The sequence below is a fragment of the Myotis lucifugus genome, unplaced genomic scaffold, assembly GCF_000147115.1.
Source record: "Myotis lucifugus unplaced genomic scaffold, Myoluc2.0 scaffold_119, whole genome shotgun sequence".
Taxonomy (NCBI): domain Eukaryota; kingdom Metazoa; phylum Chordata; class Mammalia; order Chiroptera; family Vespertilionidae; genus Myotis; species Myotis lucifugus.
Window position 1 is genome coordinate 3,062,512 of NW_005871167.1, and position 24,337 is coordinate 3,086,848.

General features: G+C 39.3%; 2 pseudogenes; both read left to right on the forward strand.

Moving 5' to 3' along the window:
• The first annotated feature begins 6,896 nt into the window (after positions 1-6,896).
• LOC102427654 lies at positions 6,897-8,116 on the forward strand (annotated as a pseudogene).
• Positions 8,117-23,880: 15,764 nt separating this feature from the next.
• Positions 23,881-24,294, forward strand: LOC102427973 (annotated as a pseudogene).
• The last annotated feature ends 43 nt before the right edge of the window (positions 24,295-24,337 follow it).

Sequence of the window (24,337 nt, forward strand, 5' to 3'; positions counted from 1 at the left end):
CTTCTTCCAAACTCCTGTTAATGTTGATATTTTGATTCTTCCCATAAATCCATAAATCGCAAATGTTCTTAATGGAACACAACACGGTGCATCCTTCCCAGAAGGTTTTCAATTTACGTTGCCCAGATCCATCAGAGGAATCACCACTGACAATGGCAGCTATAGACGTATGAAATGTGTTTCTTTATTTAATGGGGTTGGTGTTTTTTTTCAGAGAGGAAGGAAAAGAGAGAAAGAGAGAGGGAGGGAGGAAGGGAGAGAGAGAGAGAGAGAGAGAGAGAGAGAGAGAGAGAGAGAGAGAGAGAGAGAAAACATTGATGTGAAAGAGAAACATCGATCGGTTGCCTCCCGTACCCACCCCCGGACCCGGACCAAAACCGCAACCTGGGCATGTGCCCTGACGGAATCAAACTGGCAACCTTTCGGTGCATGGGATGATGCTTAACCAACTGAGCCACACTGGCCAGAACTGAAATTTGTTTCTTAAATAATAAAACTTGAAAATCAAAATCACTCCTTGACTCATGGGCTGACAGAATGAATGCTGTGTTCCATGAATACAACATTAATCTCCTTGTACATCTCCATCAGAGCTCTTGGGTGTCCAGGTGCATTGTCAACGAACAGTAATATTTTGAAAAGAATCTTTTTTCTGAGCAGTAGGTCCCAATAGCGGGCTTAAAATATTTAATAAACCATGTTGTAACCAGATATACTGTCATCCAGACTTGATTGTTCCACTGATAAGGCACAGGCCAAGTACCTTTGGCATAAATCTACTTAAGGCTCTAGGATTAGGGGATGGTAAATGATCATTGGCTTCAATTTAAAATCACCAGCTACATTAGCCCCTAATAAGAGAGTCAGCCTGCCCTTTGAAGCTTTGAAACCAGGCCTTGGCTTCTCTCTAGCTATGAAAGTCCTAAATAGCATCTTCTTCCAGTACAAGGCTGTTTTGTCTACATTGAAAATCTGTTATTTACTGTAGATGCCTTTATTAATTATCTCAGCTAGATCTTCTGGATAACTTGCTGCAGCGTCTACATCAGCACTTGTTGCTGCACCTTGTACTTTTAAACATATATATATATGTTTTTATTAATTGTAGAGAGAGAGGAAGGGAGAGGGAGAGAGAGAAACATCGATGAGAGAGGAGCATCATTGATTGGCTGCCCCCTGTACGCCCCCTGTTGGGAATGGAGACCCCAGCCTGGGCATGTGCCCTGACCTGGAATCAAACTGGAGACTTCTCTTCTTGGTCCATGGGACACTCAGCCAGAGCTGTGCTTTGCACTGTTATGTACGGAGACGGCTACTTTCCTCAAATCTCATAAACCAACTTCTATCTTCAAACTTTCCTCCTGCAGCTCTCACCTCTCTCAGCCTTCATAGTATTGAAGAAAGTGAGGGCCCTGCTCAGGATTAGGCTTTGGCTTAAGAATGCTGTGGCTGGTGTGGCCTTCTATCCAGACCACAACTTTCTCCGTATGAGCGATAAGGCTGTTTCTCTTTCTTATCACTCATGTGTTCACTGAAGTAGCACCTTTAATTTCTGTCAGAAACTTTTCCTTTGTGCCCAAACTGGTGTTCTCAGTGGCTAGAGCATCAGCCCACACACCAATGCATATTGGGTTCAAGTCCTAGTCAAGGGCATGTACCTGGGTTGCAGTTTTGATCCCCAGCTCCTGTTAGAATGACTTATTTAAAAAACAAACAAACAAAAAACACACACCAAGAAATAACAAATGCTGGCAAAGATGTGAAGAAAAGGGAATCCTGAAGCACTATTGGTGGGAATGTAGAATTAAAAACAGTCTGGACCTACACACCCACACACACATCCACATCCACAAAAATAAATAAAAATAAAAACAGTGCCGAAACCGGTTTGGCTCAGTGGATAGAGCGTCGGCCTGCGGACTGAAAGGTCCCGGGTTCGATTCCGGTCAAGGGCATGTACCTGGGTTGCGGGCACATCCCCGGTGGGGGATGTGCAGGAGGCGGCTGATCGATGTTTCTCTCACATCCATGTTTCTGACTCTCTATCTCTCTCTCCCTTCCTCTCTGTAAAAAATCAATAAAATATATAAAAAAAAAAAAAACAAAAACAAAAATAAAAAAATTAAAAAATAAAAACAGTATAGAGCTTCCTCAAAAAATTAAAAATAGAACTTCACAGTTCCATCAATCCCACTTCTGGGTATATATCCTAAGGAGATGGAACCACTATCTTAAGAGGTATCTGTACTCCCATGTTCATTGCAGTATTAGCCACAATAACTAAGACATGGAAACAACCAAAGTGCCCATCAATGGATAAATAGGTAAAGAAAATGTGATATACACATATATACATACATACACACACACACACACACACACACTGGAGACCCGGTGCACGAAATTCGTGCATGGGTAGGATCTCTAGGCATGGCTAGCAATCAGGGTGGATCTGTGGGGTGACCTGCGGGGCAATCAGAGGGCCCTCCTCTGACACCGGCCTTGGCCAGCCTGGCACTGCCTGCTTGCCGACTTCGCCCCCCACCGCCGCTGCTGGTTGCCTCCCTCTGTGGGGCAACCAGTGGGGTGATTGGGGGGCCCCGCTGGCACCCGCCTTGGCTGGCCTGGCACCTGTGGGCTGGGGGCAGCTCCTCCATTGAGCATCTGCCCCGGGTGGTCAGTGTGCATCATAGCAACCGGTTGTTCCACAGGTCGTTCCACCGTTCAGTCAATTTGCATATTAGGCTTTTATTATATAGGACTAGAGGCCTGTGCACGAAAATTCATGCACTGGTGTTGGTGGGGTGGTCCCTCAGCCTAGCCTGCCCCCTCTCATAGTCTGGGAGCTCTCAGGGGATGTCCTAATGATGTCCTACTGATGTCCCTTGGGGAGCAGGCCTAAACCGCAGTCTGGCCTCCCTCTGCAGGAGGTGACCGGGCTGATCAGGGGAAGGTGCTGCCCCCATCACCCCGCTGCTGCTGCCACTGCTGGCTGCGGCGGCTGTGAGGCCTGAGCCCCGAGCCTCACAGCCACTGTGGCTTTGTCCGGATGGACATCCGGAAGACGTCCGCCCTAATTAGCATATTACCTTTTATTAGCATAGATAATGGTATGTTATTCAGACATAAAAAAAAAAAATTAGGTAAATCCTGACATAACTTGGAAGGACTTGGAGGGCATTTTGCTAAGTAAGTTATACAGAGAATTCTAGCCAAATACTGTATGATCTCATTTATATGTGGAATCTAAAAACATCAAACTCAGAATAGAATGATGGTTGCCAAGGGCTGAGGGGTGGGGGAAATGGGGAAATATTGGTCAAAAGGTACAAACTTCCAGTTATAAAATGAATACGTTCCAGGAATCTAATGTATGGCATGGTGATTATAGTTAACATTGTAGTGTATATTTGAAATTTTCTAGGACAGTAGAGCTTTAATGAGCTCACCATAACAAAAACAACAAAATAATTACATGAGGTGAAGGTTGTGTTAACTCATCTTAGTGTGGTAAACATTTCGCAGTATGTACATGTATCAAATCATTATATTGCAACACCTTAAATTTACACATGTTATATGTCAATTATATCTGAATAAAGCTGGGGGAAAGTACCTGATGGTTATGATGACCTGTTTTAGTGGGACAGTGGGGACAGAAACCAGATTGGAAGGAGATGAAGAGTGAATAGGAGATTTTTAATTGAATATATGTAATTTTCTCTAACGCCTCCCAAATCCAACTAAAATTATTATAAAAGGAATAAAAAAGTCATAAATGTTAGAGGTATAAAAAAAGACAAAAAGAAAACAGATAACAGATCCCAATATTTTAGATGCTGGAGACCAGATAGATAAATGATATATAACTTAGAAGAGAAAAAAAGCTAAAACCTAATAGAAAGAAAACAAGGAAAAAAGATGATTCTCCTCTAAAATTACAGAAAGGTTCAGAAATTAGAGGCACCCTGGTACTGGCTCAAGAACAGGCATATAGATCAATGGAACAGAACAGAGACCCCAGAAATCAATCCAAGCCATTACACTCAATTAATATTTGACAAAGGACAAAAAAGCATACAATGGAGTCAAGTCAGTCTCTTCAATAAATGGTGCTGGGAAAAATGGATAGATACGTGCCAAAAAAAAAAATGAAACTAGACCACCAACTTACATCATATATAAAAATAAACTCAAAATGGAAAAAAGACTTAATGTAAGTCATGAAAACATAAAAAAATCCTAGAAGATACCACAGTCAGCAAAATCTCAGACATTTCTCATAGCAATGTGTTTGTGGATACATCTCCTAGGGCCGTGGTCGGCAAACTGCGGCTCACGAGCCACATGCGGCTCTTTGGCCCCTTGAGTGTGGCTCTTCCTAAGCCTTAGGAGTACCCTAATTAAGTTAATAACAATGTACCTACCTATATAGTTTAAGTTTAAAAAATTTGGCTCTCAAAAGAAATTTCAATCGTTGTACTGTTGATATTTGGTTCTGTTGACTAATGAGTTTGCCGACCACTGTCTAGGGCAAAGGAAAAGAAGGAGAAAATAAACAAATGGGACTACATCAAAATAAATAGCTTCTGCACAGCAAAAGAAACTATCAACAAAACAAAAAGGGAGCCCACTGTATGGGAGAACATATTTGGCAATGATACATCTGATAAAGGGTTAATATCCAAAATATATAAGGTACTCATACAACTTAACAAAAGGAAAACAAACAATCCAATTAAAAAATGGGCAAAGGCCCTAAATAGACACTTCTCCAAAGAGGACATTCAGATGGCCAAGAGACATATGAAAAAATGCTCAGTCACTGATCATCAGAGAGATGCAAATTAAAATGACAATGAGGTATCACCTCACACCTGTCAGAATGGCTACCATCAACAAATCAACAAATGACAAGTGCTGGCGAGGATGTGGAGAAAAGGGAAACCTACTGCACTGCTGGTGGGAATGCAGACTGGTTCAGCCATTATGGAAGACAGGATGGAGTTTCCTCAAAAAATTAAATATGACCCTAGGCAAATGACCAGCTCAGTGGATAGAGCTTTGGCCTGTGGACTGAAGGGTCCCAGGTTCAATTCCGGTCAAGGGCACGCACCTGGGTTGCAGGCTCCATCCCTGGGCCTTGTGCAGGATGCAACCAATCAATCTCTCTCTCTCTCCCCCTCCCATCCACTCTCTAAAAATCAATGGAAAAATATTCTTGGGTGAGGATTAACAAAAGATTAAATAAATAAATAAATAAATAAATAAATAAACACTCAATAGATGTTAGCTCCATCATGATTAATTACTCTACTGTCCCCAGTGTGTATCCCTCTGGGTATTGTATAACCCAGATTTGGTGATCTGAAGTGAACATTTCCAAAAACTAGTATCTTAGTTATATTCAAAAGATTATATGAGTCAGAGGGGATGGGGGTTGGGGAGCTGAGTGAAAAAGGTGAAGGGATTAGGCAAAGAAAGGAAAAAACTCAGACACACAACAGTATGGCGATTACTAGAGGGAAAGGGAGAGGGGAGGTGGAGCAGGTAAAGGGGGGATAAATGGTGATGGAAGGAGACTTGAACTGGAGTGGTGACTACACAATATAATATACAGATGGTGTATTATGTAATTGTACACCTGAAACCTATATAACTTTATTAACCAATGTCACCCTAATAAATTCAATAACATTTTAAGAATAGTTTATTGATTTTTAGAGAGAGAGGAAGGGAGAGGGAAAGAGAGAAACAGTGCTTGCCCCGTACTGGGAATGGAGCCAGAAACACAGGCATGTGCCCTTGACCAGGAATTGAACCAGCAATCTCTTGGTGCACAGGACGAAGTCCAACCATTATTTTAAAAGACCCTGGTCAGTGTTGCTCAGTTGGCTGGAGTGTAGCTCCATACACCAAAAGGTGGTTGGTTCAATTCCAAGTCAGGGCGCATAAGGGAGGCAAACCATCGATGTTTCTCTCTCAGATCATGTTTCTCTCTCTCTCTCTCCCTTCCTCTCTCTCAAATCAATAAAAAACATATCCTCAGGTGAGAATTAAAAAATGTTTTTAAGAAAAGATTATATGAGAACTAGGCAGACTAAACTTTATAACTAGAAATACCGAATAAGAAGTTTCAATCCCATTTCTTTTCATTCTCTGCCTTCCAAACAATCTGATTATTCAGAAATTCTTTTCATAACTTTCAATCTCCTGGAAATTGATGAACCATCTCTTTCTCTAGAAAAAAAGAAAACATAATACAGAACACCAAAGCACACTAGATACAAGACACCTCAACTCCCATTTCGCTAGAGTCCTATTACTCTAAGAAATAGAAATGCATGTAGGAAAAAATGTGGAATTTTCATGCATCCTAAGATTTAACACCATTTCTCTGCTCTAAAAGTAGGCAGCACCAAATAAATTCTATTTTACATGAACTAATATAAAACTCTAGGTTTTTACAGTCTGTCCAAGTTGACAGCCATGGAGGTAAAATGACCCAGACTGTGAACTGATGTCAAAAGTTAATTATGAATTTGAGGGGGGGAAAAGTTAATTATGAATTTGAGGGGGGGGGGGAGTTAATTATGTCAGTGTTGCTCAGTGGTTGGGCATCTGACCTATGAACCAGCAGGTCACGGTTCGATTCATGGTGAGGGCACATGCCGGGGTTGCAGGCTTGATCCCCAGTGTGGGGCGTACAAGAGGCAGCCAATCAATGATTCTTTCTCATCATTGATGTTTCTATCTCTCTCTCCCTCTCCCTTCCTCTCTGAAATCAATAAAAATACATAAAAATAAATAAATAAAATAAAAGCTGTTGAGCAAAATATGATACTTTAAAAAAAATAAATTTGTAGGGGTCTTCGCCCAGGCTACGGCCCCGCTTCCGGAGATATGATGTGCCCACTAGTGCCCTCTAGGGGTTCCTTGGATGAGGATGTATCGGATGACTCCTTGCTGGACCTGAGTGAAGGAGAAGATGATGGCCATTTCAGCTTCACGGAGGAAGAGATAGAGAAGTACTTGAGGGATGATGATCTACAGATGAGGACGAGGAAAATACGTTGGACAGCCTTGGACCAGTAGCTGAGACTCCTGGCCTCTTCAAATTACCTCAAAGTACATCAGTTGGTCAGGGACCAACTCCTACGAAACCATTAAACAGACCCTTTGCACTAGAAAAGAATCTTGTAAAATTAACAGTTGTTGCACCATTTAATCCAACAGCTTGTGATGTTGTGCTTAATAAGGACAAGACTGATACATCCAAAGATATTGGAAAACCCTCTTCCCTTGGAGAAGGGATGAGAGAAGATGGTCTTAGCCCAAATAAGAGCAAACTTTGCACTAATTCTGAAGGGATCGTCCCAAATAACTCTTCCTGGGATGGGCCCTCGCTCCCTTCTCCTTCAAGTAATAACTTTCAACAAACTGTCCCTGAAAAAAGTATGCCTGATAGTTAGAAACCTACACCTGTAACCACTCAGATCTTGGACCATTCAGAGACTCCTCATTTAGGGTCATCCTGGAGAAACGGATCACATAAATCAAGTTGTGAAATGAAGTTCCCAGTTGTTACCAGTTCACCAAACAAAGATATTCTTGACAAGGATTCTGGGAAGCTGAAAGCTCCTGAGAGAATAGGCAAAGTCATTCCTGTTCTGCAAGCCAAAACTAGGAATAATGTTTCGACGTTTTCACAATGAGATCTAGAACGGAAGAAGCAAACTTACGTCAGGAGTGTTTTTGCTCATATAAAAGACTCAGTGGATTCTAACCAAGGTGCCTTGGTGGAACTGTGTTCTTTGATGGATCAAGTTCATCATATGCATAACCATCCGCATCCTTCACACCTCACCATTCAAAACTATGCCCGGTTCCGACAGAAACCTCTGGAAAGATACAGTCTGACTCAGTGGGTTGACAGGAACGAGCGAAGCCACCAGCGGTTCCAGAGTCTCTAAGGTATACAGTACAGTCCGTGTGTCTCACCCCATTAGCAGTGAAGGTCCCTGTCCAGAGCAGCATCTCATCTTCTGCTGTTTTGTGCTTGGCAGATTTTGAATTTTATTTTTCACAAGATTTTTATTTAAAGAACCTTTTGGCTTTTGGAAATGCCCATTGCCGACTTGAAATTTTTTGTATAAAATCCTTCAGGCGTGCGTGCATGTGTTTAAGCAGTGTTAAGATGATACAGTTTTTATTTCTTTACAGCATAGCTAAAATTAATCATAGCTGGAATAACTAGCATTGCAACTGTCCAGTTCCCCATAGATAACCCAAGTTCTGAAGAGACAGTGTTTTGCTTAGGCCAAAATCTAGGACTCATGTTCCTACCTTCCTGCTACAAAAGGGTTTAAGCCTAAATCTGTAATGGGAGCATCGCCTTTGCCAAATCATATGAGTGACAGGTTAACTATAAAATGTGACAATCACATTTCCTCTTTGCTCAAATAATTCTGTTTTTCCAAAGCTTTAGCAGCTTAATTAAATCTGTTGGACTGGAGGAGGAGAGAACTGTTCTCTAGCAGTTAACATAATATTCTTCAAGGAGAAAAAAACAGCCAAAGAAAACTCATTATTAGGCACGCCCGCCTTAAAGAAGCTGGTGGGTAAAATCTGGAGTTTTAATATGTTTTTAAAGATACATATCTTATATTTGGTGTTGGCCTCTAAGTCTAGTATTTCATGTGGAATCGTTACTGTATTTTATGTTACATACATTTAACTGCCTACCTACCTTTCTTCATCCAGGATGACATTCTCACCACAGGGGTATTGATAAAGCAGAGTAAAAATGTGTTTATGTAGTTTACTTAGAGGTAAAGAGCCGGAAATAACCTGCAATTTTGCATCTAATGCAGGCCCTGCTTTGAGTTTTTGTCAGGATCAGTTATGAAACAAGTTTGGTGCCTCCTCTTTATCGTGGTTTTTCCCTTGTAGCAGTTGTGTTTAATGTCATTAAATTTTAAAAAAATAAATAAATTTGTAGTCCCTAGCTGGTTTGGCATTTTGTACAAATTTTTTATGTTTTTAACTCTGCTTGATTGCCCCACCTCTTGGACCCAGACTGTGAGCTCCTAGGAAGCAAACACCAAGTTTACTAATCTTTTTATCTTTAACTTCTAAACATACTTTATGCTCAGGAATGTTAGCTGAAAGAATACAATTTTCACTTCCTTTTAAGCATCTCCGATGGGAAAGAGAATTCCCAATGACTATTAAGAGAACACTGCCATCTCCTGGGTAATATAGGTCATGCATCTTTTAGCAAATACTGTAACAGGAAAACAAAGCATAGAATTTGTACTCTGATCAAAAGTTTGAAATTTAAACCTAGCTCTGCCATTTGCTGTATTAAACTGGAAATTTTCAATATTTTAAAATATCAGTTTCCTGCCCTAGCTGGTTTCGCTCAGTGGATAGAGCGTTGACCTGCAGACTGAAGGGTCCCGGGTTTGATTCCAGTCAACGGCACATGCCAGGTTTGCGGGCCCAATCCCCAGCGAGGGGTGTGCAGGAGGCAGCCCATCAGTGATTCTCATCATTGATGTTTCTAACTCTCTCTCCCTCTCCCTTCCTCTCTGAAATCAATAAAAAATATTTTTAAAAGATTTTAAAATATCAGTTTCCTCTTCTACAAAATGAACATAGTATCTTTTTTTTTTTAAATATATTTTATTGATTTTTTTACAGAGAGGAAGGGAGAGAGATAGAGAGCTAGAAACATCAATGAGAGAGAAACATTGATCAGCTGCCTCCTGCATATCTCCCACTGGGGATGTGCCTGCAACCAAGGTACGTACATGCCCTTGACCGGAATCGAACCTGGGACCCTTCAGTCTGCAGGCTGACGCTCTATCCACTGAGCCAAACCGGTTTCGGCGAACACAGTATCTGACCTCTCTCAGAGATTATCATGTGTGGGGAGGAAGAAACTTCCCTGCGCACTCCTAGGTTTTTTTCAGTCGGTCTAATATTTAAATAGACATGAGATAGATTAATGAGAAAAGAAATTGAATATATACGTATGCATGGGAACACCACATACAGAGAGAATCAGAGACCCCACCTACACAAGAGGTTCAAAGACAGAAAAGGAAAATGTGGTGTATTTGACATTCTAAGCTAAGAGATCACGTTGGGCTTCAGAAGGGAGAAGGTCATTGCAGGACAACAAGAAAAGCAGACGTTCAGTAATTAGACAGTTTGCCCTGCCCTATAGGTAGGTCATAAAAAATTATTTCTGGTGATAACTCTAATTATGGGCAAGGCCCCTAATTTAAATTCTTTAAGGGAGAACTAAACGTTTCTTGTGAGCCTGCAGGGCTTGAATACCTTCAGCTCAAAATAATTCACATACCAAAGTAGCACATTTTGGGGAGGACTGTTCTGAACCTCTACACATGACAGTCAAATCGGATAATGACCGTTAAAAGTACTTCGTTGATTACAAAGCATTTTATAAGTATGAGATATTCTGTCTTATTCCTTACTGCAAATCTAAGTACATACGTGCAGCTTGAGGGTCAGAGCCAACTCATTAAGCTTTAGATAGCTAATGGCATATTTCTTTCTTTATATGTTAATGTAGGCTCACTATCATAATGTGTTAAAATGTGTTGTTGAACATAAAAATATGCTAAATCAGTGATGGCGAACCTTTTGAGCTCGGCGTGTCAGCATTTTGAAAAACCCTAACTTAACTCTGGTGCTGTGTCACATATAGAAACTTTTTGATATTTGCAACCATAGTAAAACAAAGATTTATATTTTTGATAGTTATTTTATATATTTAAATGCCATTTAACAAAGAAAAATCAACCAAAAAAATGAGTTTGCGTGTCACCTCTGACACGCGTGTCATAGGTTCGCCATCACTGTAAATTAAAACTACACGGAGACACACTGTTTCTCAGCTATCAGACTGGCAAAAATCCAAAAGCCTAACAACAAACTGTTGGAGATACTGTGTTAAAATAGCACTTGTATATATTTTTTGTGGAAGGGCCAAATTGCGTAACTCCTTTTTTTCACCCTATCTAGCCAAATTACATATGCTTTTACCCTTCAACCTAACAGTTCTACTCACAGGAATATATCCGAAAGATACAATGGTAAAATTAAGAAAAGACAATATATACAAGGCATATTCATACTAGTAAGGAAGGAAGCTATCAAAAACTGCTGGGTTGTTTTACTGCATACCTCAAATTAATGATCTCAAAATGAGATTTGAATTTTTTTAAAATATATTTTATTGATTTTACAGAGAGGAAGGGAGAGGGATAGAGAGTTAGAAACATCGATGGGAGAGAAACATCGATCAGCTGCCTCCTGCACACCTCCCACTGGGGATATGCCCGCAACCAAGGTACATGCCCTTGACCGGAATCAAACCTGGGACCTTTCAGTCCGCAGGCCGACGCTCTATCCACTGAGCCAAACCGGTTAGGGCAAGATTTGAATTTTTAATGAGTACCTTGTAAGAGGTAATATCAAAATCATAAAATTAAGATTGATACGTGTTGTGAGTCATATCTAAATGTAGGTATATGGCCCTAACCGGTTTGGCTCAGTGGATAGAGCATCAGCCTGCGAACTCAAGGGTCCCAGGTTTGATTCCGGTCAAGGGCATGTACCTTGGTTGCAGGCACATCCCCAGTAGGGAGTGTGCAGGAGGCAGCTGATCAATGTTTCTAACTCTCTATCCCTCTCCCTTCCTCTCTGTAAAAAATCAATAAAATATTTTAAAAAATAAATAAATAAATAAATAAATGTAGGTATAGCCTGGCTGGTGTGCCTCAATGGTTGAGTCTCGATCTGTGAATCAGGAGGTCACGATTCAATTTCCCGTCAGGGCATACACCCGGGTAAATAAATAAACGTAGATATAAATAGAAATTTTACTTTCTGTTTTAATTTCAGGGGAACTACTATTTGGGAAAGCTATTAAGTAAATGACTTTTTTACAGTTATACCCTAATGATTCTAGCAAGTTCTTCTAAGATATACATCAAACCTAGCACACATTAAAAATCCACATTAAAAACTATGAGGTCCTAGTTTTCATTTAAGTATTCATTAAAACATTTATTTTTCTATTGTAACAAATGTGAAGTTTTTATTGTTAATAAAGGAATCTGTCGCCCTGGCTGGTTTGGCTCAGTGGATAGAGAGTCGGCCTGCACTCTAGAAGGTCCGGGTTTGATTCTAGTCAAGGGCAAACGCCAGGGTTGCAGACTTGATCCCCAGTGGGGGGCGTGCAGGAGGCAGCTGATCGGTGATTCTCTCTTATTGTTGATGTTTCTATCTCTCTCTCCCTCTCCCTTCCTCTCTGAAATCAATAATAAAAAAAAAGAGAATCTGTCAACCATCAAAATAAAACCCACAAAACTACTAGGTGGTGTCAAGAAATTCAAGAGTCAATTAGAGGGGATTCCCACTGCCAAAGATGGGACAATTTGAGCATCAAAAAGAATAACAATTGCAAAGAATGTAAACACATAAAAGTTATTAAAGTTCATAAATTCATAATAAAATTTTAAAAATATATTTCTATTGATTTTAGAGAGGGGGGAGAGGAAGAGAGAGAGAGAGAGAGAGAGAGAGAGAGAGAAACATCAATGATGAGAAAGAATGCCTCCTGCACACCCCACACTGGAGAGCGAGTCCACAATCCAGGCATGTGCCCTGACCAGGAATGGAACCATGATTTCCTGATTCATAAGTCCATGCTCAACCACACCGCTGGCATAATAAATTTTTATTTTTATTTTTTAAAACATATTTTTATTAATTTCAGAGAGGAAGGGAGAGGGGGAGGGAGAGATAGAAACATCAATTATGAGAGAGAATCATTGATTGGCTGCCTCCTGCACGCCCCTTACTGGGGATCAAGCCCACAACCTGGGCAAGTGCCCTTGACTGGAATCAAACCTAGGACCCTTCAGTCCACAGGCCGATGCTCTATCCACTGAGAAAACCGGCTAGGGCTAAATTTTTAAAACTTTAACCAATCACCTTTAGAGGAATTACCTAACCAACTTAGGCAACCAATCGATGTGTCTTTCTCACATCGATGTTTCTCTCTCTCTCTCTCTCTCTCTCTCTCTCTCTCTCTCTCTCTCCCCCCCCCCCTCTTTTTCCCTCCATCCCTCCCCTCCCTCTGTCCCTCCCACATTCTCTAAAAATCAATGGGAAAAATATCCTTGGGTGAGGGTTAACAACAACAAAAAAGGAATGACAGAACAGCAGCACTTTGCAACCCCTAGTGAAACAGCTGATCTAAGCAATGATTATCAAAAGTCACTAAGACTATTCGGTTAAAAGCTGACTGGGTATCATAAAAAACACTATATACAAATATCCCTTATGAATATGGATGTAAAATATCTTAACAAAATATTAGCAGATTGAATTCAGAAATATATAAAAAAAGGTTATACATTATGATCAAGAATGTAAGGCTGGTTAAATATCCAAAAATCAAAGTAATACAATATGACATATTAATAGAATAAAGGACAAAATCCACATCAGTAGATATAGAATAAGCATTTGACAATACCTAATAATCATTCACGATAAAATCTCTCAACTAACTAATAGAAAATTTTCTCAATTTCATAAAGAACAAATAAAAAAAAAAAAAACACCTACAGTTAACATCATACTTAATGCTGAAAGACTGACTACATTCCCCCTAAAACCAGGAACAAAGCAAGGATGTCTGCTCTGTTTTGTCTTCCACAAAAATGTTAGGATTCATGCAAATTCTGTGCAAAATGCTGTTGAGATTTTTAATGGAATTGTGTTAAATTTATAAATTACTTTAAGGAGACCTGGCTGGTTTGGCTCAGTGGACAGAGCGTCGGCCTGTAGACTGAAGGGTCCCAGTTTAGATTCTGGTCAAGGGCACATGCCCAGGTGCGGGCTCGATCCCCAATGGGGAGCATGCAGGAGGCCGCTGATCAATGATTCTTTCTCATCATTGATGTTTCTCTCTCTCCCTCGCTCCCTCTCCCTTCCTCTCTGAAACCAATAAAAATATATTTTAAAAAATTACTTTGAGAACCTCCATTTTTTGATACTGAGTTATTCCCTCCACTTAACATGTCTATAAGTTATCCATTGCTGCATAACAATACTACTGCAAACTTAGTGGTGTAAAGCAACACGTTTATTATCTCTCAGTTTCCATGGGTCAGATATTTAGGGATGGCCTATCTAGGCTGCAGAGTATTGGCCAGGGCTGAGTTCTCATCTCAGGCTCCAGGCTGGGAAGGAGCCCCTCTGTGACATGAGTTTTGGCAGCATTCAATTCCTTGCAGTTTCTTGCTGGGAGCTGCCTTCAGTTCCTTGCCATGCGGCCCTCTCCTCACGGCAGCTCACAGCATGGAATCAACAAGGGAGAGTCACCTTTGCCATATTCTATTTGTTTGAAGCAAATCATAAGTCCAGTCATACTCAAGAGGAGGGGATTACACAAGGGCATGAATATCACCCGGCAGGGATCGTGGGAGCCATCTCCGAATTTGCAATATATGATATACCTTTCCATTTAATAATTTTACCATAAAATTCGTATGCAGCCTGTGTTAGGTTTGCTCATATGTACTTCTCAGTTTCTAATGTTATCACAATGCAACTTTAAAAAAATAAGCATAATTATTACTTCAGTATAGGAACACTATTGAATTATGGACAATGATTTTTGATCTAGTAACCTTCTTAAACTCTCTTATTAGTCCCAACAATTTACCTATAGATTCACTTAGATTTTCCTCATAAATATCATTTGTAAATAATGACAATTTTCTTTCTTTTCTTATAATCCTTATACCATTTATTTCTTTTTCTTGTCTTATTGGACAATAAAACCTCCAAAAAGGCCCAGCCAGTGTGGCTCAGTGGTTGAGCGTTGAACTATGAACCAGGGGGTCACAGTTTGATTGCCAGTCAGGGCACATGCCTGGGTTCTAGGTTCGATCCCCCAGTGTGGGGCGTGCAAGAGGCAGCCCATCAATGAATCTCTCACATCACTGATGTTTCTCTCTCTCTTTCCCTTTCCTTTCCTCTCTGAAATCAATAAAAATAGATTTTTAAAAATAGATTTGTTTTAAAACAAAAAACCTCCAATAAAATATTTAATGGAAGTTTTGATACCAGGCCTGTTCCCTGATAAAGCCTGTATCAGGTTTATCAGAATGTTCCTTCTGTTGCTAAGAGCCTTGAAAATGAATAGTATTTAATTTTATCAAATACTTTTTTTGCAATGATCAGGAGGATCAAACAGATTTCCTCTCTTAATCTGTTCATGTGGTAAATTATGCATATTTCTTCCCAATGTTAATCCATTCTAGCATCTTTGAGATATATACTTTTGCATTTATGTCTTATAATTTACTTTTCTTATGCTGTCCTTGTCGGGTTTTTGTTTTAAAGATTATACTAAATTAATAAAAGAAGTTTCCCTTTTTTCTATTTCTTGGAACAAAGTACACAAGTTAGGGATTATCTGTTCTTTGAAAGTTTCATAGCACTCCTACATAAAACCGGGTGTATTTTTTTCTGTGTAAATGTTTCTACTACAAAACTTCTAATCTCAGCAGGCTCTTAGATATTTCCCACCCTAGTTACTGCCTTCTCTTAGTCTCCAGCTTTCTACCTCACTTTCTCCCGATGTTCTTAGCATGTAATATTCTTCTACTATCTTCAACCTTTTCATCTCTACTGGCTTCCCTCCTCAGCACATTAATTACTTTAAAAGTCAAAACAAAAACACACATACATGCAAAACAAACAAAAGCTCTTCCTCTGAACTCTAGGTTCTTCTCTAGTTCTTGTTCTTTTAATTTTCCCCATAGTCAAGATAACATATTTGCTGACTGTCTTGATCTCTATCCCCACCCCCTTCACTTTTTATTGTATTTTAAATTATGTTAGAGTTGGGGAATCATTAGTGAGTTATACAAAAATATAACATAACCAGATTTGCATTTCTGAAAGATCACTTGTAGCTACACTTGAAAGTGAGTGAAACTGATAGGAGAGAGATCTAAATTGAGAGAAGTTTAACAGGGTAGTAACAACGGGAATGGGGAGAAGTGGATTAATTTGAGACCTATTAAAGGATGTGACGGATGAGGAAATGAAAAATTAAATGTGAATTTCCAGTTGAATAATGGATTTTGGTGATATTCGTTGAATAGAAAATACAAATTGAGAAATCTGACTACATAATGATAAAAAATACCTAATGGCAAAAACCACAAAAGGAAAACTAAAAGTCACATTATGAAGCAGGAGAGGGAAGAAAATATGCAACTCATTTCACAAAAGGCTAATTTCCAAAACATATGAAGAGTTCCTACAAATCAATATCAAAACTCTAATAGCCAATATTTGAATACATAAAAAATGAAGTATGATGGTTGTTAAATATGTAAAAAGATGCTCAACCTCATTCATAATTTTTTAAAAGTAAATAAAAACAACACTGACACAATTTTACACTGATTGGAATGGCAAACAAACAAAATCACCTGAGGTGAGGGTGGAAAAACAAGTACTTTCTTACAAGGGTATGACCAATATGGTGGGCAATTTGGCAACAGCTCTCAATACACACACACACACACACACACACACACACACACCTTTTGACTCTGAAATTCTACTTCTAGGAATTTATCCTACAGTTATCTCTGCAACCTGCAAAACTATAAGATATATAAACTTATTCACTGCAGCAGCACTGTAATAGCCATGGTAGCCATAGAACATATTGCTCAAATTGGGATAGTTTTGAAAGAGAGAGAAGGCACTATTAATATTTATATTAATATTTCCACACAAGCCAGGAAATATGGTCACTCTAATTAAGACAAAAGATGGAAAACAACACAAATATTCACCAAGAGGAGACTTTTAAAATAATAATGATACATCCTGACAATGGAAGACTACATAACCATAGAAGAGAGCACATTATGTAGTGATTTGGAAGGTTCTCCAGATGTATAGTAAAAAAGGTTTTAAAGAAAAAAAATACAAAACAGTGCTTAGAGTATGCTACCAATTGTGTAAAAGAGAAAATACATAATTGCTTCGTAGTGAATAAAATATATCTGAAAGGATATATAGAAAACCAATCACAGTGTTTGCCTCTGGGAAGGAAAGTGGGTGTCTAGGAAACAGAAACAGGAGTTACTTCACTAAATGCCCTTTTTGTACCTTTTGAATTTTGAACCAGATGAATAAATACAATTGTAAAAGAAAATGGTCCTAGTAAAAGTTGGCTATTTGATCATTTTATGACCCATTTTTCCTCTCTTCTTGAGCTTGTATGCTGAGTAATGAAAATTCTGTTAAACACCGTGATCCTATAGAGTTCCTTGGTTTTTTTAAAAAATCTTTATTGTTGAAAGTATTACATATGTCTCCTTTACTTCCCCATTGACCCCTTCTAGTCCACTCCCCACCCCAGGCCTTCACCACACTATTGTCTGTGTCCAGGAGTTATGCACATATGCATACAAGTTCTTTGGTTGATCTCTTCCCACCCCCGACCCTCACCTTCCCTCTGATATTCAACAGTCTGTTCCATGCTTCTATGTCTCTAAATCTATTTTGCTCCTCAGTTTATTTTGTTCATTAGATTCCATATATGAGTGAGATCACGTGATACTTGTCTTTCTCTGACTGGCTTATTTCACTTAGCATAATACTCTTCAGGTCCCTCCATGCTGTCTCAAGGGTACGAGTTCCTTCTTTTTTTTTTACTGCTGCATAGTATTCCATGGTGTAAATGTACCGCAGCTTTTTTATCCACTCATCTACTGATGGACACTAGGGTTGTTTCTAGGTCCTTAACTAGTTTTAGAATCATTTTAATTTTGCTACAGAGACATGAGAATTGTGCAAAGCAAAACTAAGATATACTTTAGAAAAATCTGAAATCAAGTACCAGTATTGTAACTATCCCAGACAATTTATATGAAATATTACTTTTTTCTAATTTCTGTATTTAATAATTCTCACAAAACAGCAAGTAATCATTTCTTACATTATATACTTATTTGGCACCTTCTGTACTTTTTACTGTGATTTTTTGCATCCAAATTAAAGTAAACTGTACTGGAATAATAAATGCAAATAAATGAATAAGTATACTTAACTCTGAAAATCTCTTACCTTAGTAGTAGTTACTATATAAATAACCTGATTAACTAAAATTGCTTTATCCAAAAATTTCAATAACTTTTTTGTGGTTGTTAATCTTCACCAGAGGATATTTCTTCCCCCATTGATTTTTAGAAAGAGTGGAAGGGAGGGGGGAGGGGAAGAGAGAGAGAGAGAGAGAGAGAGAGAGAGAGAGAGAGGAGAGAGGAGAGAGGACAGAGAAATATCAATGCGAGAGAGACACATCGATTGGTTGCCTCCCCAGCAGGCTCCCAGACCGGGCCAGGGATCAAACCTGCAACCCAGATATGTGCCCCTGACTAGGAATGGAACCCAAGACCCTTTGGTGTGCAGGCCAGCACTCTAACCACTAAGTCACGCTGGCCAGGGCTGTAACAACTTTTAGCAAAAGTGGATGATGTAAAAAAGCTTCAAATTACATAAGATCTTGAGAAATTATGGCTTGTGGAATGTAGATAAGTGTGGTTAAAAATTAATTTAGCTAGTCTTTTAGAGAATAATTTTGTTCACTATATGGTAATACAAGATTCGTATAACATCTTTAATATCCTTTAGGTTTAAAAAAAAGTATTAAAATGCTATCAACCACAATCTGAAAGTTTTTTCTTTTTGCTATTTCAAAATCTTTCAAATTAGTTTTAGGCTTCAAAGAGTTTTTTAAAATATTTTTAGGGACTCTGGCAAAATCTACAAGCTCATATTATAATGATTCAGATTTGCTCTACTCTAGCCTTATGGCCATCAGAGAAACTAAATTATAGGAGACATTATTTGACAAAATAGAAAGTGTATTTTAGGCATCGTAAATCTAACCAGTGTGATGATATATTGTGATTTTTTCACATGTTCCTATTTATACTTTTTCAGTCCTAAAAATTTGGATTTGCAATTGCTAAACCAGAGGAGTTTAGGAAAGCACACTGGAATATATCATAGATACATTCAAATTTATATGAAATTTCATTTACTCCATCAAGGTCTAACATCAAGTTTAAACATGTGCACCAGCACCATAGTGCTCTAGCCAGAATCTGAATCCTATTCAAATACATGTGCTTACTAATGATGTCTTAGCAATTTTAAAATTTATTAATCTATTTGGTGGCCTTGATTAATATATTTAAATTTTCAACTCCAACGAATCCCTTAAAGCTCATAAACCCAGCAACATAATGGCAGCATCACTTAGCTTTACAATTACTGAGGAATGAATGAGAAGTGAGAAAGAAGTTGTTAAGTGTAATGACTCTTTCAAAAAACTTGGTGGTAGAAGGAATATAAATAAGAGTAAAAATATATCAATTATATCACAATTTTTTAAAGAAGAGCAATATTGATGGAAAATCTGAATTGCATAAAGCTGCTTAACTGAAGTATACTTTAACTTTGTAATCACACTCATACAAAGAGTCAAAATACTAGTATAGTGGTTGTTTAAGATGGTAGAGACTTGAGTATATTTAAAGGCTGAAGGATGGAGTCATTATAGAGCAGGGGTCCTCAAACTTTTTAAACAGGGGGCCAGTTCACTGTCCCTCAGACCGTTGGAGGGCCGGACTATAGTTTAAAAAAAAACTATGAACAAATTCCTATGCACACTGCACATATCTAATTTTGAAGTAAAAAAACAAAACGGGAACAAATACAATTTTTGTATTTGCATGTGGCCCGCGGGCCGTAGTGTGAGGACCCCTGTTATAGAGGAAGCTGAAAAATAGAGCCAAGTAAGTGGAGAGATTAACCTGAGAGTGAAGAAAGGCTTCCTCGTCAATAGTACTTGGAGTTGCAGGGGTTATAAATGTAACAGCAGGAAACTGAGGGCTTCTTTGTGAAGCAGTGGGGTGGTGAGCTTAAGTGAAGTAGAGAAGCTTTGAAAGGTTGACTATGGAGCTGCCTTTAGATGTAGTTGAATATTCTTATCATAGTGTTGAAAACTCTTCATAATGCAGACCCCACCTACATCCTCATCTTTACTGGTTCACATTCTCACACCCAACCAAACTTTCATTCCAGCCACACGGATCTAGAGTCCCTCAGATGTTTCTACTATGCTGTTAGTTCTTGCAGAGACCTCTCTGTCTGGAACATTTTTATCCTCATCCCCATGCGAATATCTCTCATCCTTTCAGAATTGGTTCCCATCACCCAAAATTCCTTTAGGCCCCTCCCCCTTTTCCTCAGCTGCCCTTTACCCTGAGCCTAGTTAGGTAAATGTCTTCCTCTGAATATGTCTTCATCTTAGCATTTTTATGATAAATTTTATTTTAATTACTTATTTATTATTTTTGTTAATCCTCACCTGAGAATATTTTCCCATTAATTTTTAGAGAGAGTGGAAGGGAGGGGGAGAGGCAGAGAGAGGGAAACATCGATGTGAAAGAGACACATTGATTGGCTGCCTCCCACAAGCACCCCAACCAGGGCTGGGGATTGAGCCAGCAACCGAGGCACATGCCCTTGACCAGAATCAAACCCGAGACTCTTCAGTCCTCAGGCCAATGCTCTATCCACTTAGCCAAACCAGCTAGGATTTTTTTTTTTAAGTTTAGTTTAGAAAGAGAGAGGTTGATTCTTCTATGTGCCCAGACTAGGGATCGAACCCACAATCTTGGCATACTGGGAAAATACTCTAACCAACTGAGCTACCTGGCCAGGGCTCATTAGGAATTTTAAACACTGACTTTCTCATTTCTTCCAATAGTCAGAAACTGTTTTTTATTTTGTTGTTGTTTTATTTTCTTAAAATATATTTTTATTGATTTTAAAGAGAGAGGGAGAGGGAGAAAGTGATAGAAACATCAATGGGAGATCGGCTGCCTCCCATATGCCCCCGGGGGGTGGACCCTGCAACCTGAGCATGTGCCCTGACCAGGAATTGAACTGGTGACCTTTTGATTCATGGGTCGATGCTCAACCACTGAGCGACCTTGGCTGGGCAGTCAGAAACTGTTCTTTTAATTTCTGGGCCTGGCACAATGAAAAATATCCACTGAATGAATGGCAGATGATTATGTTAGAGTTCTCAGTACTTATATTTTACCCAGAAAAACAGATTATCTTTACAAATAGAGAAACTAAGACAGAAAGGAGTATACCGATAGTAACATTAGCAGAACAAAAATTAATGAAAAAAATAACTTAGGTGAAATAATCCTTCACCTGTAGTAATTGAACAAATGAGCCTCTAATACAGTGGTTCTCAACGTTGGCTGCACATTAGAATCACCTGGGAATCTTTTAAAATCCTGATTTCTGGGCCTCATCCTCGGAAACTCTGTTTCTTTGTTACTAATGTTGTGGCCCAACCCCATAACAAAGAAACAGAATTTCCGGAGGATGAGGCCCAGAAATCAGGATTTTAAAAAAGATTTCCAGGTGATTCTAATGTGCAGCCAACGTTGAGAACCACTGCTCTAATAAATCATAACAAGTAAGTATTCTCTGAACACAAACATCAAGTTCCCAATTTTGTACCAGAGAGGGTTTAGCTTTTCTGATTTAAGAATTCAAAACCAGCCCTAAACAGTTTGGCTCAGTGGATGGAGCGTCGGCCTGCGGACTGAAAGGTCCCAGGTTCAATTCTGGTCAAGGGCATGTACCTTGGTTGCAGGCACATCCTCAGTAGGGGGTGTGCAGGAGGCAGCTGATGGATGTTTCTCTCTCATCGATGTTTCTAACTATCCCTCTCCCCTCCTCTCTGTAAAAAATCAATAAAATATATATTTTTTAAAAAACCTATTAGAGGTACATGCAAGAGTTTTCTTTCACTTATAAAAAGCCTCATTTAGCCAAAACCGGTCATAATTGGCTAATACTTTTGCACAGATTTAACTAGGTGGGTCCTTTTCAATCAGAAACTACCTGGGTTGCGGGCACATCCCCAGTGGGAGGTGTGCAGGAGGCAGCTAATCGATGTTGCTCTCTCATCGATATTTCTAACTCTCTATCTCTCTCCCTTCCTCTCTGTGAAAAATCAATAAAATATATTTAAAAAAAAAAAAATAAAAAAAAATAAATAAAAAGCCTCATTTATAGCTGGCCATGTCATAATTGGCTAATACTTTTGCACAGATTTAACTAGGTGGGTCCTTTCCAATCAGAAACCAGAAAAGGACCTAACGCTGCCAAGCTTAACCACCTGGGATGACAAACTTGTTCTTCTTGAATGTCTTATACTTCACACCATGCTTTGGGCCTCCCAAGTCACTGGTTCATGTTCCATCCTCATGCAAAGGCAGCAATATTGTAGTAAAAGAAGAATGGGTCCAAAGGCCAAAGTTCAGCTGGGGGCTAGTTCTTTATGCAAACAACCTCCCCTTCTATGGGGAAAGTTTGCTTCACTGCCCAACCAATTCCTATTATTGGCGAGAACTGGAGAGAAAAAGAGTGAGGAACTAATTACTGATTATAATTAAGGCTAATTCAAAAAAGCAGTAGTAGGAAATAAAAGGAAGCAAATAACTTCTGGTTAATGTTTAGAAATCCCCTAAGATATGGTATCTTTCTCTTGACAGTTCAAAAAGCTTCAGAGAAATAACATTCTTATGAAACAAGGATAAGATTAGCTTGTTACCTTTGGAAAAACTAATGCTGGCTTGAGTTTATACAAAGTATTAGGACCCAGAACTTTCTTAAGTTACTTAATGGGGAAAACCATGCATGAACCAGCCCAGGGCAAGCTGGAGTTCCTGAATTAGAGTCATGCCCATCGGAGAACAGATAGGAAATGACTACAGAAGAGAAAAACAAACACACACAAACAAAGAAAGGTCACGTCATATGGTTTCAAACCAAATAAACCCCCAACCCTAACCAAGGCAAAGGAGAATTACCTTTCCACAGAATACGCCAGCGTGTGGCTTTGATGTTTATTTCCCCATGGTTACCCTTGATGCTCATTTTAATCCCAAAATGAAAAGTGCTATTTTGTGACACAGCCAGCCTCTAGACAACTCTCAGCACTGTATCATACTGCTTCCACATAAAATGCTTCCTTTAGGGGATGAGGTCATTTCCTGGAATAATTCAATCTAACAGTTAATTTTGGTAAAAGCTGCATCATGAAGACAGCCTTGTCGTCAGAGACGTGGGTCTGATTCCTGCCCCTACTAATTAGCTGGGTTATTTATTCAAGTAAGTCATAATTTCTGAGTCTTCGTTTCCTCATCTTCAAAATACAACTAATAACTAGTTTGTAGGTCTCTGGTAAGAAGATGAGATAAATTATATAAAGGTGGGCACACTATACACACTAGGTGATAGCTCTTATTTACACGAGTTCCTACTAAATATAGATGCTGAGTTAGGCTTCGTGAAGATACAGGTGAATGTTCTAGCTGCAAATGGTAAAATTCCTAAATGTGCTGAATTTTCAAAATTCTTTTTATGCATCACTTCTTTTTGGCCCCTGAGAAACACAGGGACAAGCAATTGAAATAACTAAGATTTTGGAAGTACTTTACGGTTTATAAAATGTTGAAGGGCTGCCTTCGTGGGTTTGGCTCAGTGGATAGAGAGTCTGCCTGCGGGCTGGAGGGTCCCAGATTCGATTCTGTCAAGGGCATGTACCTTGGTTATGGGCTTGATCCCCAGTAGGAGGTGTGCAAATCAATGATTCTCTCAACATTGATGCTTCTCCTCTTTCCGCCGTCGGTCCGTGCAGCCATAATGGTGCGCATGGAGGTCCTGGCTGATGCCCTGAAGAGTATCAACAACGCCGAAAAGAGAGGCAAGCGCCAGGTTCTCGTCAGGCCGCGCTCCAAAGCCATCGCCCGGTTTCTGTGATGATGAAGCATGGTTACTTTGGCGAATTTGAAATTATTGATGACCACAGAGCTGGGAAAATTGTTGCGAACCTCACAGGCAGGTTGAACAAGTGTGGAGTAATCGGCCCCAGATTTGATGTGCAACTAAAAGATCTAGAAAAATGGCAGAACAACTTGCTTCCGTCCCGTCGATTTGGTTTCATTGTGCTGACAACCTCAGCGGGCATCATGGACCATGAAGAAGCAAGACGAAAACACACGGGAGGGAAAATCCTGGGGTTCTTTTTCTAGGGATGTGATACATATGTGGAAATAGAATGCCTCGAAGGACAAAAAAAAACAAAAAACAAATATTG